Source organism: Equus caballus, chromosome 17, assembly GCF_041296265.1.
Source record: "Equus caballus isolate H_3958 breed thoroughbred chromosome 17, TB-T2T, whole genome shotgun sequence".
Classification (NCBI taxonomy): Eukaryota; Metazoa; Chordata; class Mammalia; order Perissodactyla; family Equidae; genus Equus; species Equus caballus.
In genome coordinates, this window is record NC_091700.1 from 95,459,320 (window position 1) to 95,473,217 (window position 13,898).

Genomic DNA, 13,898 nt, shown 5'->3' on the forward strand with positions numbered 1-13,898 from the left:
GTTACCATCCTACACACATTCAGGAAAGAAGAAAAAAGCACTTTCTTACAGAACAGTAACCAAATAAGACCCGTTGGAATGGCTGCCCCATTTTCCTTCAAATAGATCACAATGGTTTAGAATGTTCAGAAAAGATACATAGAAAAATTGGGTTGGGATTGAACTACAAAAGATTTATTGCTAAATGCTAATCTTAACGTATAACTAGCCAAGTACCAGGACTTGTGACAAGAACCATATTCATACAATCTCATTTAGTGCTCACAACGACCCTGGGACGTTGTGGGAAATTGCATGCATGAGAGTAAGAAGGTAGAGATGTTCATGATGGGTTCGGCGAATAGTGATTAGCTCTAGGTAGCACTAAGAGTTGGTTTTTCAAAGTAAGTGAGATTAAGTTTGGAAAGGAAGGTGGGTTTACCACGGTAACAGGCACTGTCTGCAACTCATATTTCCCTGCTGCCCTGGCGATTATTTGAGTCTCTTTTCTACTTATATTCCCAGGGTCTCCTACATTATAAAGTTTGTTTCCTGGGTCACTGTTCTTGAGTAAGAGCACGGCAAATTGTTCCTGGGTTTTGGCAGTAGAGAAAAAGAAGCTACCAAAGCAAATAATGAGGGAGGGAGCATTGTGCCTGTGAAGGCAGGAGCTCAGTCAATGAGCCCAGATTCTTTGTCGTAATCCTCCAATCCATCAATGTAATCAAAATGATACAATCTGATCCACTGACCTGTATGCATTTGACTGTTGTATAAGATAAAAATCTTAGGACCAAGTAACTCAATTTTTGGAATAGTTTTTTGGAAGATCCATGACTTTTTTCTTATCACTAAAATAAAAAGACAGGCCTGTTTCTTCCAATATTTTTGTAAATTTACTAGTTATGAGCCATAACAGGCATAACTTACTTCTACCCACATTCCTACCTTCTTTACTCCTCTTCATCTAAGCCTATCTGGTCTCAAAGACTTCATAGGGATTACTCCCCAATCCTCCCCCCAAAAAACTTCACTTCAATCAACAAGCTCTTTGAACACTGAAAGAATTTAGCACACTAAGATTATCAGTAGTAGAGAGTCTATTCCTTAAAACAGACTTTTCTTTTGCTTCTCTCTCTTCTTTCTCCCACCACCATCCCCTGCCTTGCCATATTGCCTTGTATAGTGCTCTGCACATAGAAGGTATTTAGCATATGCTTTTTTTTTTGGTGAGGAAGACTAGCCTTGAGCTAGCATCTGTTGCCAATCCTCCTCTTTTTGCTTTAGGAAGATTGCCCCTGAGCTAACAGCTGTTCCAATCTTCCTCTGTTTTCTGTGTAGGACACTGCCATGGCTTGATGAGTGGTGTGTAGGTCCATGCCTTGGATCTGAACCCATGAACCCTGGGCCTCTGAAGGGGAGCACACAAACTTAACCACAATGCCACCAGGATGGCCTCAACATATGCATTTTGTTGAGTATTTAGTAGCATTTTTGAGATATGTTGTTGCTATTATTGCTGCCAATAAAAGGAAAAAATGCGAGGGTGTTTTATAGTAATGCTGTGGCGTCACAAAGTTCACAGATAAATTTTCCTGTTGAAATATTTTTTTTTTTAAAGATTTTATTTTTTCCTTTTTCTCCCCAAAGCCCCCCGGTACATAGTTGTGTATTCTTCGTTGTGGGTTCTTCTAGTTGTGGCATGTGGGACGCTGCCTCAGCGTGGTCTGATGAGCAGTGCCATGTCCGCGCCCAGGATTCGAACCAACGAAACACTGGGCCGCCTGCAGCGGAGCGCGCGAACTTAACCACTCGGCCACGGGGCCAGCCCCCTGTTGAAATATTTTTAAATTAATGTGTGACACTTCACTGGGTATCATTTTGAACCAGCTATAACTTCTGAAGAAAATAAATCATGGAATCAGACAGTGTTTATTAGCCAATGTGCTGTTATTTCCTAAAGCACTACTTCCACTTGTGATAAAATTGGCAGCCAGGGGAGATAAAGAGAGTATTTGAAAGTGTTTTATCCATAGGTCCTAGATAAATCGCAGAAATATGGTGCGTATTACATCAGAAATTCTGTTCTTTAATTTCACCTTGATGTTTTAGAAAATACCATTTTAAAATTAATAATTCTTTCCTCCAACTCTGTTTAATTAAAACATTTCACTGTTATGACATTGAGGGAAATCAGCATTCATTTGTTTATTCTCCTCTTTCCTTTCAACAACTAGCTCCTGATGTTTGCAAATTACAGATTTGTTTCTTATCTGTTTTCCATTCCATGCTTTATAGTAATGATGCTGCTGGTAATGCAGCCTTCTCCCCAGTCATGGGTGGCATATCTACGTTTTACGATAGCTTTCTGTTGCACTTGGGGAAAGATAATGGGGCCTGTCAAATCTCAAGAGATGGAGGGCTAATGATCCAAATATAGTTGTGAAGCAGGTCGGAGGGATGTGTCCTTCCTGCAGCCGCCGGGACTCTGTGATGGCAGGCCTCGCCACACAGCCTTCACTTTCTTCAGGTGTACTTGCTCAAGATGCAGTGACTTTTAGGTTTTGCTGTGCATGTTGGATTTGGGAGCTCAGATGGTATATGTCTCAGGAAGCAATTATAGAGAGCAAACGAGATTTGCTTGGGGGCCTGGGCTTTCTGGCAGAGTTAGTGCCCCGCTGTGTTCTCCACGTTACTCCTGTATTCCTGCCCAGAAGCCAAGATGTCAGTTCATCTCAGGCCTTGGCAGCACCTCAGACCCGTGCCTGAGAATCTTGCAAACATCCCATTTTCCAGTCAATTATTCTCCTTCTGCCTTTTTCTTCCCCGCCTCGTAGAACTGCCAGGATCAGCAAGGCAGGAAGAACAGATGCTCTCAGGTGAGTGATTTGGGGCTGGAGTGGGAGGGGGTATCTGGTAAGTTTCTGGTTAGAGTGAGAGGGGTCCTAAGTAGACCATTTTCTCTTCCAACTTTGATTACAGCTGTAACCAAAGTTAGACAACAAATCACCCTTAAAAAATGTAAATTCAGGACATAAAAGATGTATAAACAAAATGTATCCATTTTCACTGAGAAAATATACGATGCTGTGATGTCTATCCCACATTTCTAAAAGAAGATGTGACCTTTGCACTTCCAGAGAGAACTGGCGGATGACTTCCCTGGACACTGTTGTCACGTGGTCTCCTTTCCCCCTGCATCACTAGCCTTCTACATAGGATTTACTCTCACAAAACCTTCAGTCTTTGGAAATGTGCAGACTCCTTTCTGGATTTCATTTCAAGTTCAGAGCTCTTATTTTTTTGGACTGTTACTATAAATATTGTTTGTTGCGTCATTTGCAAGAAACAAGCTACTGAGTAAGGTGATCTCCTCCTGTTGGGTCTTCTGGACCTACAGGTGAGACGAATTTCCTGGCTGCCTGTCTCTGTGGGCTGTGTCGGGGCTGGCAGTGCTCTGGCAGTACAGTGGACGCCCCAGCAAACATCTCCCTGCACTGGACGGAGAGTTCTCCTTTCCTACATTATTCACAGCTTGCTGCAACGAGCACTTCCACTGTCTCTTAACCTTATCCAAATGTAACCCTATAGTCACACTTACACATCATGTGGACGAAGCGTACTGTGTCACAAGAAGTTGCCATCTGGGGAAGTTGTTATCGTTGTTGGGATTGAGCTTAAGCTAAAATGGCTTAGGAGGAAAATTGGTGAACAGCAACATTTCTCTACTTTCTTTTGCATAACAGCTGGGAGAAATCAGCTCATTCTACAAGCCCTGGCTGCTGCTGGCCAGCTGGCAGGGAGCGCCGCTGAGCAAGAGCGCCAGATACTTAACAGCTGTATTACTGCTTATCCATCTGGAGCACACACCATATGCCAAACCCCAAAGTAGGCGGGGAGGGGATCCCCTTAAAAGAGATTTTCAAAGCCACAGAGAAAAAGTATTTTCTCCTGTAGTGTACATGCTTTGATCTCTTACTCTCATTTTCCTTTTCCTTCCTCTCCCCACATCCTTTAGAATTGATGCAAAGTAGTAATGGACCAGTTTACTTGCTCAGCTTCAGGAAATCACTTTTCAGGTAACTTGTAAAGAAACCTTACCCTTGTATGCATTTCTTTTTTTTAAAGAATCTTGTAATCATTTAATTTGGAAAAACCTCTCATGATGTTTAAAAATCATTATTTATGCCTTAACGTTTCATCATAACGCCACACTTTGAACTGACTTTGAAGAGCACAGAGTCAGAACCTTAAAGAACTATTCCAAGATTTTCTTCTTCTTTGTAATTTTAGAAGCTCACAACTTTGAAAAGCACAGAGTCAGAACCTTTAGGAACTATTCCAAAATTTTCTTCTTCTTCGTAATTTTAAAAGCTCACAATGGACGGTTAAGGAACACCATCTTCCAACAAGACTCTCTAGTCCTGTTCTTTCCTTTCCAAGGTCATGGAAGATCATGAGAATTGAACTTGTGGGAGAGTCTGACCAGATATTCCATTTTATAAAAGGAGATGCCCATTTAAGAAAATGTAAATTCTACAGTGAGCACTCTTTAGTGTAGTCAGTCACTTACAGAAATTGTTTCCTGTTGAAAACGGGAAGAAAATATTTTCCCACTCTTTTATGACCATCTCAAAATACAGATGGCAAGGGGCCCGTGGACACAAGAAAGTGGAAGGACTCCCAGTGTTTACTCAGGGATGGCAGAGCCACCCTCCGGCTCAGACCCAGCTGCCTTTGGAGCTGGTGGTGAGTCTTTTGTGAAGATATTTGCCCGTCTGTTAATGTTTCTTAGTGCAGCTCTTGCTGCAGTCCTGGTGGAGGTGATGGAAAGAGATAAATCTTCATCATATTTTTTCCTCCTTTATCTAATTTTTGCTTTGATTTCCTCCTTACTATTAAGAGCAATATTTCCTATTTACATACTACTTTACTGTTTAAAAAGTGGCTATTCATAAAATATTTTGTTTAAAGAGACGAGTGCAGAAAACTGTGATCTCCTTTGGAAAGTGACACATGCTGGATGAAACTGACCAGGTCGGCACTATTTGGAGCCATATTTTTGTATTATCCTCAATATAAGCCAAGGAGCCACAGCGCTTAGTCCTTGCATGGAGTGGCATTCAAAAGAGGAGTCCAGCTGCCAAGCAGCAAATGAGAAGGAATTCTAACTTTTACTTTCACTTTTCAAAGAATATTGAAGGGACTCCATTGTCTAATTTTCAACAACACTTCTCAAGAAGTCTTTTGCCAGTTTCCAATTGTTTACTCATGCTTTAGATTCTGAATCACAAATAATCTCGGTTGGCAGAATCTTTTGCTGACATCATAGGTGTAATATGTGTGTGTGTGTCTATACTTAACATGTTGCTTAACGATGGGGATACGTTCTGTGAAATGCATTGTTAGGCAATTTTGTCATTGCACAAATGTTGTAGCGTGTGCTTGCACTAACCTAGGTGGTAGGGCCTGCTGTACACCTAGGCTATATGGTACTAATTTTATGGGACCACTGTTGTATATGAGATCCATCATTGACTAAAACATCATTATGTGGTGCATGACTGTATACATACATTAGTACACATATATATAATAGACATGCAGATACATTACTCATGTATTTGTGTATACACACATGTGTACATATCCACGACATGCACACATGTATAACACACTTGAATATATAATAATACATGCATATACACACACAGGCAAACATATGCATATATGTCCTTCAGTTTAAGCATAGATATGCATATAAGAAAGACTGGAAATAATCTTAGCAATACACACTTATTATTTATCTAATGATGGTGGAATTATAGACAATTTATTTAGTTTCTGTTTCCATTTATTTTCCAAAAAGTCTACAATGGATATGCTAAAAATATGCCCCAAATAGCATTATTGTATGTGGCTGCAATCTTTGCCCTAATCACAAGTTGCCAGAGTTTGGGGAATCCAGAGGAATACGTCAATATGGTCAATAGCATCAAGAGAGTGCCAAATGCAGGAGCTGTCCCCAACTATATCTCTAGAAGACGTTTATGGGATCTACAGAGAGGCAACAGTGACAGTCTGTGCAACAAGACTGTGTTGGTCTGCTGTGGATGCCATAACAAAATACCATAGACTGGATGGCTTAAACAACCGAAATTGATTTTCTCACAGTTCTGGAGACTGAAAGCATGAGATTAAGGAGCCAATACAGTCAGGTTCCAGTGAGAGCTTTGTTCCTGGCTTATAGATGGCTGCCTTCTTGCTGTGTCCTCAAAACAGTGGAGACAGAGAGAGAGAGAGAGAGCGAGTTCTGGCATCTCTTCTTATAAGGGTACTGATCCCATCATGAGGGATCCACTCTCAAGGCCTCATCCAACCTTAATTGCCTCCCTAAGATCTCATCTCCAAATACCATCATTTTGGGGGTTAGGGCTTCAATGTATGAATTTGGGGGATACAAGCATGCTGGCGGTAACAGGCCATCCACAGTTCCACTCCAGTAAGTGCTCCAGCCTTAAGAAGTAGCTCAGTGGGAGGTTTTCGGGGACACAGCTTTGTCCAGTTCCCTAACACCAAGGTGGCTGCTTTGTAATGGTCACACGATCGATGTAGAGGTCGTACAAATGCCCTTTTAGAATACCCAGAGGTAAAGGTAATATTATTCTAGAAATGGGAAAAAAAAAAAACCTTCAACCTAACATGCTATTTGCAATTCAGTGCAGATGATAGAAAAAAGAGGCATACACAGAAATTAAAAGAAAGACAAATTCAAAACAGATGTCAGGAAATACTTTGCTCCCTAGGGGAGGAAAAAAAATAGATGAGAAGAATATTTAAACAAGGCAGTTTACTGAGCTAAGAACCTGGGATCATCATTTAAAAATAGAGACTGGGTACTGGGCTGCGGTTGAGGTAGGTAGATGCTAAATTTAGAGTGAGAAGCAGGACCTTCCGTGGATGAAAAGGAACCCCTGCGAGTTAGTCCTGGTGATGACGCCACACTGCCCGTGGCTTGGTCTCTCCCCCGGTGTTTGAAAGGTATACTCAGGTTGTGTTTATGACACAGGAAATACATGTTTAGCAGGAAATAAATCTGTCCCTACAGACATAGATGCTTGTGCATTTCATTAGGTTGAGAGCCATTCATGCCCCTTTTCACCTTTGTTTCCACTTTTGATTCCATCATATTGATGGAGTTTTCCAGACGAAGCTTTCGTAGCTGGTTTTCTGAATGACTCCAGGTCAGGTTTATAGACCAAAATTTCCTGAGTGATTATCGGTGGGTAAAGTTCTCCTTCAGCCGAGTGTGTGCAACACTTTCTCTCATTTCAAGGGTGAGAGTAGAGTGGGTTGAGAGGCTGAGGGGAAATTTGGACCAAAAACTTAACAGTTTATTTTAGAAATGTCAGTCCAAGAAGACCAAACATTTGAAAGCTTTTCAGGTACATCATGATAGGTTCCTTTATCTCAGCATCAAGTCACTCCTCAAAATGGCTCAAGAAATTAGGTTGCCTAGAAATGATGTAGAAATAGAGTAAAACTTTAGAAATGGAAGGTTTTGGTAAATTCTGCATGAAATTGAAAAAATAAAACAAATCAAAATGTAGTCTCTCATTTCAAAATGTTCACAGTACAGTGGAAAGTCAATGAAGTATTTGCCGTGTAGAATGGTAGGTCTTGACAAAATTTCATACAACACGCTGCCTTATTCACTGACATGCTCCCAATGTCCAGCAGAAAACGTGGCATGTGGTAAGTGCTCTGTAACTCCTGTTGAAGGGATCAATATTCCACACTTGTAAACTTTGTTCAGATTATCTCTTCTTTTCCTTTGTTTTTCATGCAGCACACTATTGTTTGACACATCTAGCATCAGTTTGAACACCTCTTCTGGAAGCATTCCAGAACAGATTCCCTGATCCACAGCTCCTACCCCACGAAAAGTTTGTTGCTCCCTCTTCTGAGTTGTCATAATATGCTGTTGAACATGCGGTTATTAGAGCAATTATAATATTCTACTGTGATGATGTGTCTATTTGTCTTGTTCGCTCAAAACAAGCTCCTACTCGAGATCAGGAGAATGTGTTATTGCACTGCTTATCTTTGAACCTTAGCACGTTTCTTAGCATAGAGTTAATAGCCAATAAAAGTTTATTGAACTGAAATCATCTGGGAAATTGTCTTAGTTTGGATTCACTCAAAAAGAGAACCTGAGATAAGGTCTTGGGTGCAAGCGGTCTATTTGGAAGATGTTTCCAGGAGTGAGGGCATGGGAAAATGAGACAGGAAAGGAAAAAAACCAATAAAAGGTGCCTCATTGAAATGGTTATAGCTGTGAACAACTGGGGCCCAAGCCCTCTTGGGACCCTCTGAGAAATGACATCGAGTGTGGCACAGAACTCTCCTCTGAAGGAAGAGCAATTGAGGCATTTGTCTACCCATCCCTCTACCCACTGGTAATGCTTGTCCGGAGGATGACACCCCACCACTTCTTGGATGCCCAGACTGGGCGAGCTCTCACAGCTTTGGCGAAAGCCCAGAGACAGAAAGTGAGAGTCACACAGGGCCTCTTGGAGTGGGAAGCTGTCGGCCAGCAGGGATCTGTCCTCCAGCTGCAGTTGAACCCAGAGGTGGGCAGAGGAGGTGTGGTGTGGGGTATGATACTGTCTCCTCAATCCTGAGTAAGTGCTTGCTGAATGGACTGAAGACTGGCCGAGGAATGAACGAGAGACCTGGAGAACGTTGCGAATGGATGGACGAATCATGTCCAGCTAACATCCTGTGATGAACGAAGAAGGATAAATTCCCTATATGTATCTAGAGCTCTCTCTTCCTTCTACCGAGGCTGACAGTAACCTCTTTAGAGTGTCGTAGCTTAAGAAAATGCAGACTTATTAGCAGATTTACAACTGCACACGCATGCATTATAGAGATAGGAGGGAACAACAAGACATCTTTCCTACTGCCTCAAAGAGTAAAAAAGGGCATGCGTGCATGTTTTTACATTTTCATGGGCTTTTATTAGCTCCCATATTCATAACCATCAGACCTCTAGCACCATGTGGTCAGTTGTGGAAGCAATATAAACAATCTGTGTCATAATTTGTCTAGTATCTTTGAAAACCCTTAGATATCTATTTACTAATCCTAATTGTATCCTAAGACCAGAGAGTTCACTTTACAGGTAGGAAGCATCTGATAAAGAAAAGCAAAGAGTCACAATTAGTGATGATGAGAGAACAAATTTCCTGACTTTAACTTCAACACCATCTACTAAATTCAGCAACAGTACTGAGTCAAGCAAGCAAATCTTTTCATAGAAGGCAAAATGAAAGAACTTGCTGAAAAGGACTAATGAAAATTATCACAATAATGGAACCATCTAAAAGGTTGATGGAGTCACTTTGTAGCATATGTAGAATATTTTTGCCCTGAAACTATGTTTGACTTTGGAGTGAGAGGCAACTTGATATTTCACTTGGTAGAGAATTAAGCTGATTTAGAATTCAAAGGTTGGGATTACCCAAAAGAGCATGGATGATATTTAAACAAAAGAGAGGATTTTCGGGATGGGAAAGTTGTCTAATTGGAGATATAATGCCATGTTTGAAAAATAAAAGAGTTGTGTGTTTTCCGCAAGAAATACTAAGACATGAAGATGGCATGTTTAGCCATCTTCAGGTTGAATCAGAAACAAATAAAAGATTACATTTTTGAGTGAGGACGCATCACAGTATGTGTGGTACATGGAAGTACACCACACAACAGGGACCCATTCATGCTGCGGCATTGAGTGACTTTGGGCTCAAACCTAATACTCGAGAAATAAGTGAATGAGAACACTGTTTACCACTAAGTTGACTCAAGAAATAAGAAATGCAAGTGCTAGGAGGTAATTCTGGAAATTTCTCTTTGAGAGCATCTTCACAAGTTCACTGAATGTGAACAGCTTTATTCTGTCTAATCAGACTCTCAGCAGCGACCTTCTCATGGATAAACCCAAGCTGTACAAATAGTGATGTACTAGGTAACAAAGATTAAAGCTATTTAGAAAAGATAAATTCTGTAGTATTAGAGCAGAATAGTCAATAATTTATTTGGTCTGAAACACATTCTGCATATCTTCAGAAGCCAAATAAGATAAACTGGGGGTGGGGGGAGGGGAAGCTTGCTATTTATCCTGTTCTTAAGAGAATAAGATCATGAGAAGATATTTGTACAAGAGTATTGAGTTATTCATATGCATACAAAGTCTAAATACAAAGTGGAGTTGTGGTTCATTCTCCACTGAAGGCAAGGAAGACACGTCCCCCCCACCCTTCCCGTCTTGGTCTTAAATAGGTCAGAGAGAAAAAATGAATTATCATTTTAAGGAATCACAGACTGTCAGGATCAGAAGGAGCATCAATATTCAAGTTTAATTGCTCGTATGAAACTGAAGGCTTTTCTATAATATCCCTATCAATGGTCTTTAGGTATGTGCTTGAGTTTCAGCTTTATTGAGGCATCTTAAACCTCCAACGCTGGTTTATTCTGTATTGAATAAATGATTTCTCTGATACTTTACAATTCTTTGAGTATTTCCCAGTACATACCTAGATATTCTTAAAATGTAGTCTCAGGACATTCTAAAAATGATCTTGAAATGAGAATTAAAGCATTAAAGTATTAAATTAAAGTATTAAAGTAATAAATTATGCAACTCGATGCAGCTGAAGATCAAATTGGCTTTGGTCTGGCACTCAGTCACATCACACCACACTGTGGATTTACAAAAAGCTTAATCTACCTATGACGCACAAGACTCCTTATGCCTACTACCACCAGGGTGTGGATTCTCAATTGTCTCGTTGTAGAAGTTTTGAAAATCGAACACTGTCTAACAATTTTGAATCCAGTGGGTAATTTTATCAGGTTCTAGGGAGAATCGGGGGCCTGTATATACCTCTTTCTGACTTCACTGGCCCGGCACACCAAGATTATATGGATGGAATACGCTGTGAGCCTGCCTCCTGTCCCTGCTGTGGTGGCCTTTATGACAAGCTACTGTGCCTGCATATCGCTGGAGCAGTGGTTTTCATCTGGGGGCAATTCTGCCCCCCAGGAGACATTTGGCAATGTCTGAAGACATTTTTGGTTGCCACAGCTGGGAGGGGCTGTAACTGACATTTAGAGGACAGAGGCCAGGGATGCTGCTAATATCCTACAATGCACAGGACAATCCCACGACAAAGAATTATCCAGCCCCCGATGTCAGTAGTGTTGAGTTTAGAACCCTGATGGTATCACTGTTATTACCAACAATGTCAATTAAGTGTTCTCCTGTGGACATTGCTGCACATGAAGAGTCGGGTTTAGTTCTTGTCCTCAAGGTATTTGTGCTCTAAAACAACCAATTCCAGCTGGGGGAGTGTAGGAGGAATTGAGGAAAAACACAGTAGAAAATACAAACATGTTTGTCACTGTATTTCACAGACACATTTAAAAAGAAGAGCTGTGGCCATTTCTTCTGAGAGATTAGGTGCCAGAAGTTCTTGACTCAGATTCCCTGTGAAACCTACACAAGTAAAGAACCCAAATGTGAATCTTGAGCGCTGGGTTCTGCCATGTGGACTGTAGGTATTATAACCGATATGATTCAAGTTGCTCCAAGCTGTAACCCTTTGAGTCAGCTAACATTAATTGCAATTCCAGAGAGAGAAGGCTTTCTGTAAGACTCCATCACATCTTTCTTTCTTTTTTTTATGTAAATTTACCAACACAACCTCAAATTTCAGATTGTAAGACTCTTCTCTTGGCCTCAATGTGACTTACACCTTAGGTAGTCCTTAGTAAAATTAATTATTCCATGCAGTAATAGATTATTTTGATGGATTTGTAAAGTAACTTGATATACTTTCTTTTCCAAGTGATACTCATTTTTATTGCAGTATTTGTTCCCTCAAATTTAAAATTTTGAGATAAACTCTCAGATACATTTGTCAGTCTCTGACCTGAGCTCTTCTAAGAGCTCTTCCTCCTGCAGGTCTCCATGACAACTCAGATCACTATTTTCATTGTCAGCGTTCCCTATGTTTTATTAGAGCAAGTGGGTGACATGAGTTGAGGCCTGGGACATTGCACTGCTCATCCTGCACCCTCCAATTTGTCTAGCTTACTGCCTCTTATAGGGTAGTCTGCCTGGTAAATGTTAGTTAAGTTAAAACTGCTAACACATAGTGTTTATAGGTTCTTGTCCATAAAAGAAATATTGAGCCCGGGCAGGAAGCGCAGGAAGTTCCTTTAGTCAGAGCAATCATTTGCCCATTCGTGAAATCACAATCCCTAACATTTACTGAGCAGGTGCTGTGTGCTAGGTGCTATTCCAAGTGCTTTGTAGGTAAGAGTTCACTCAGTTCTCATGACAACCAAGGAAATAATTGTCATCATTATCCCCAGTTTAGAATTCAGGGGCAGAGAGATTAAATAACTTGCCCATCTGCTAAGGGATGGGCACTAAGAACGCAAATTAAACAATACAATCTTTGGTCCTGTCATCAAGGTGTTTGCAGCCTACAAATAAGCAAGTAGCAAACACAGGGCACTGTGATAATAAACATCAGTACATGTTGTAAAGGATGCTATAGAGAGGCATAACTGACTCAGAATTTGGAGTTCATCAACTCAGTAAATCTGAGGCCTGAGGATAAGGAAGAGCTCAGGAGGAGGGGCGGTACATCAGAGAGAATGACCTGGCAGGTCTCAAGTACATAAACAGGTCAGCATGACTGCACCACACAACATGAGGGGAGAGTGATGGGGAAGGAGGTTGGGGAGGTGGCAGGAGATAGACTTTACCGGCCTCATTAGATGTGTCAAGTAGTTAGCATTTTACTCTAAGAGCAACGCGGAGCCATTGTAAGGTGGTGTTTTTGTTTTCATTCTTGTTTTTTCTATTTTAAGGTTTTGCGGATTTTTAAAAATATTTATTTTCTGAGGTAACATTGGCTTATAACATATAAATTTCAGGTGTACATCGTAATATATTTCAAATTCTGTGTAGATTACATCATGTTCACCACCCAAAGACTAATTACAATCCATCACCACACACATGTGCCTAATCACTCCTTTCACCCTCCTCCCTCCCCCCTTCCCCTCTGGTAAGCACCAATCCAATCTCTGTTGCCATGTGTTTGTTTGTCATTGTTTTTATCTTCTACTTATGAATGAGATCATATGGTGTTTGACTTTCTCCCTCTGACTAATTTCACTTAGCATAGCACCCTCAAGGTCCATTCATGTTTTCACAAATGGCTGGATTTCATCATTTCTTGTAGCTGAGCAGTATTCCATTGTGTATATATACCACATCTTCCTTATCCATTCATCTCTTGATGGGCACCTAGGTTGCTTCTAAGTCTTGGCTATTGTGAATAATGCTGAGATGAACATAAGGGTGCATGTATCTTTACGCATTTGTGTTTTCAAGTTCTTTGGATAAATACCCAGCAGTGGAATAGCTGGATTATAGGTAGATCTATTCTTAATATTCTGAGGAATCTCCATACTGTTTTCCATAGTGACTGCACTGGGTTGCACTCCCACCAGCAGTGTGTGAGGGTTCCCTTCTCTCCACATCCTCTCCAACACTTATTGTTTCCCGTCTTGTTAGTTACAGCCATTCTGAGCGAGGTGATATCTCATTTTAGTTTTGATTTGCATTTCCCTGATAGTTAATGATGTTGAACATCTTTTCATGTGCCTATTGGCCATCTGTATATATTTGCTGTAGAAATCTCCATTCAGATCTTTTACCCATTTTTTAGTTGAGTTGTTAGCTTTTTTGTTGTTGAAATGTATGAGTTCTTTGTATATTTTGCATATTAACGCCTTATATGATATATGTTTTGCAGATATCTTCTCCCAATTGTTAG

General features: G+C 40.7%; 1 long non-coding RNA gene across 2 annotated transcripts in view; it reads left to right on the forward strand.

The window, feature by feature from the left end:
- The window catches only part of LOC102148162 (uncharacterized), a 72,568-nt gene that overhangs the window by 42,875 nt on the left and 15,795 nt on the right, over positions 1–13,898 (forward strand). The window contains exons 5-6 of one of the 2 annotated variants that reach the window (XR_011428089.1): positions 2,817–2,858; positions 3,120–4,058. The exons of the other annotated variant lie outside the window; for it this stretch is intronic. This is a non-coding gene — a long non-coding RNA (uncharacterized lncRNA). Of the gene's footprint in view, positions 1–2,816; positions 2,859–3,119; positions 4,059–13,898 lie in introns of those variants that run through there. 2 annotated transcript variants of the gene reach the window in all.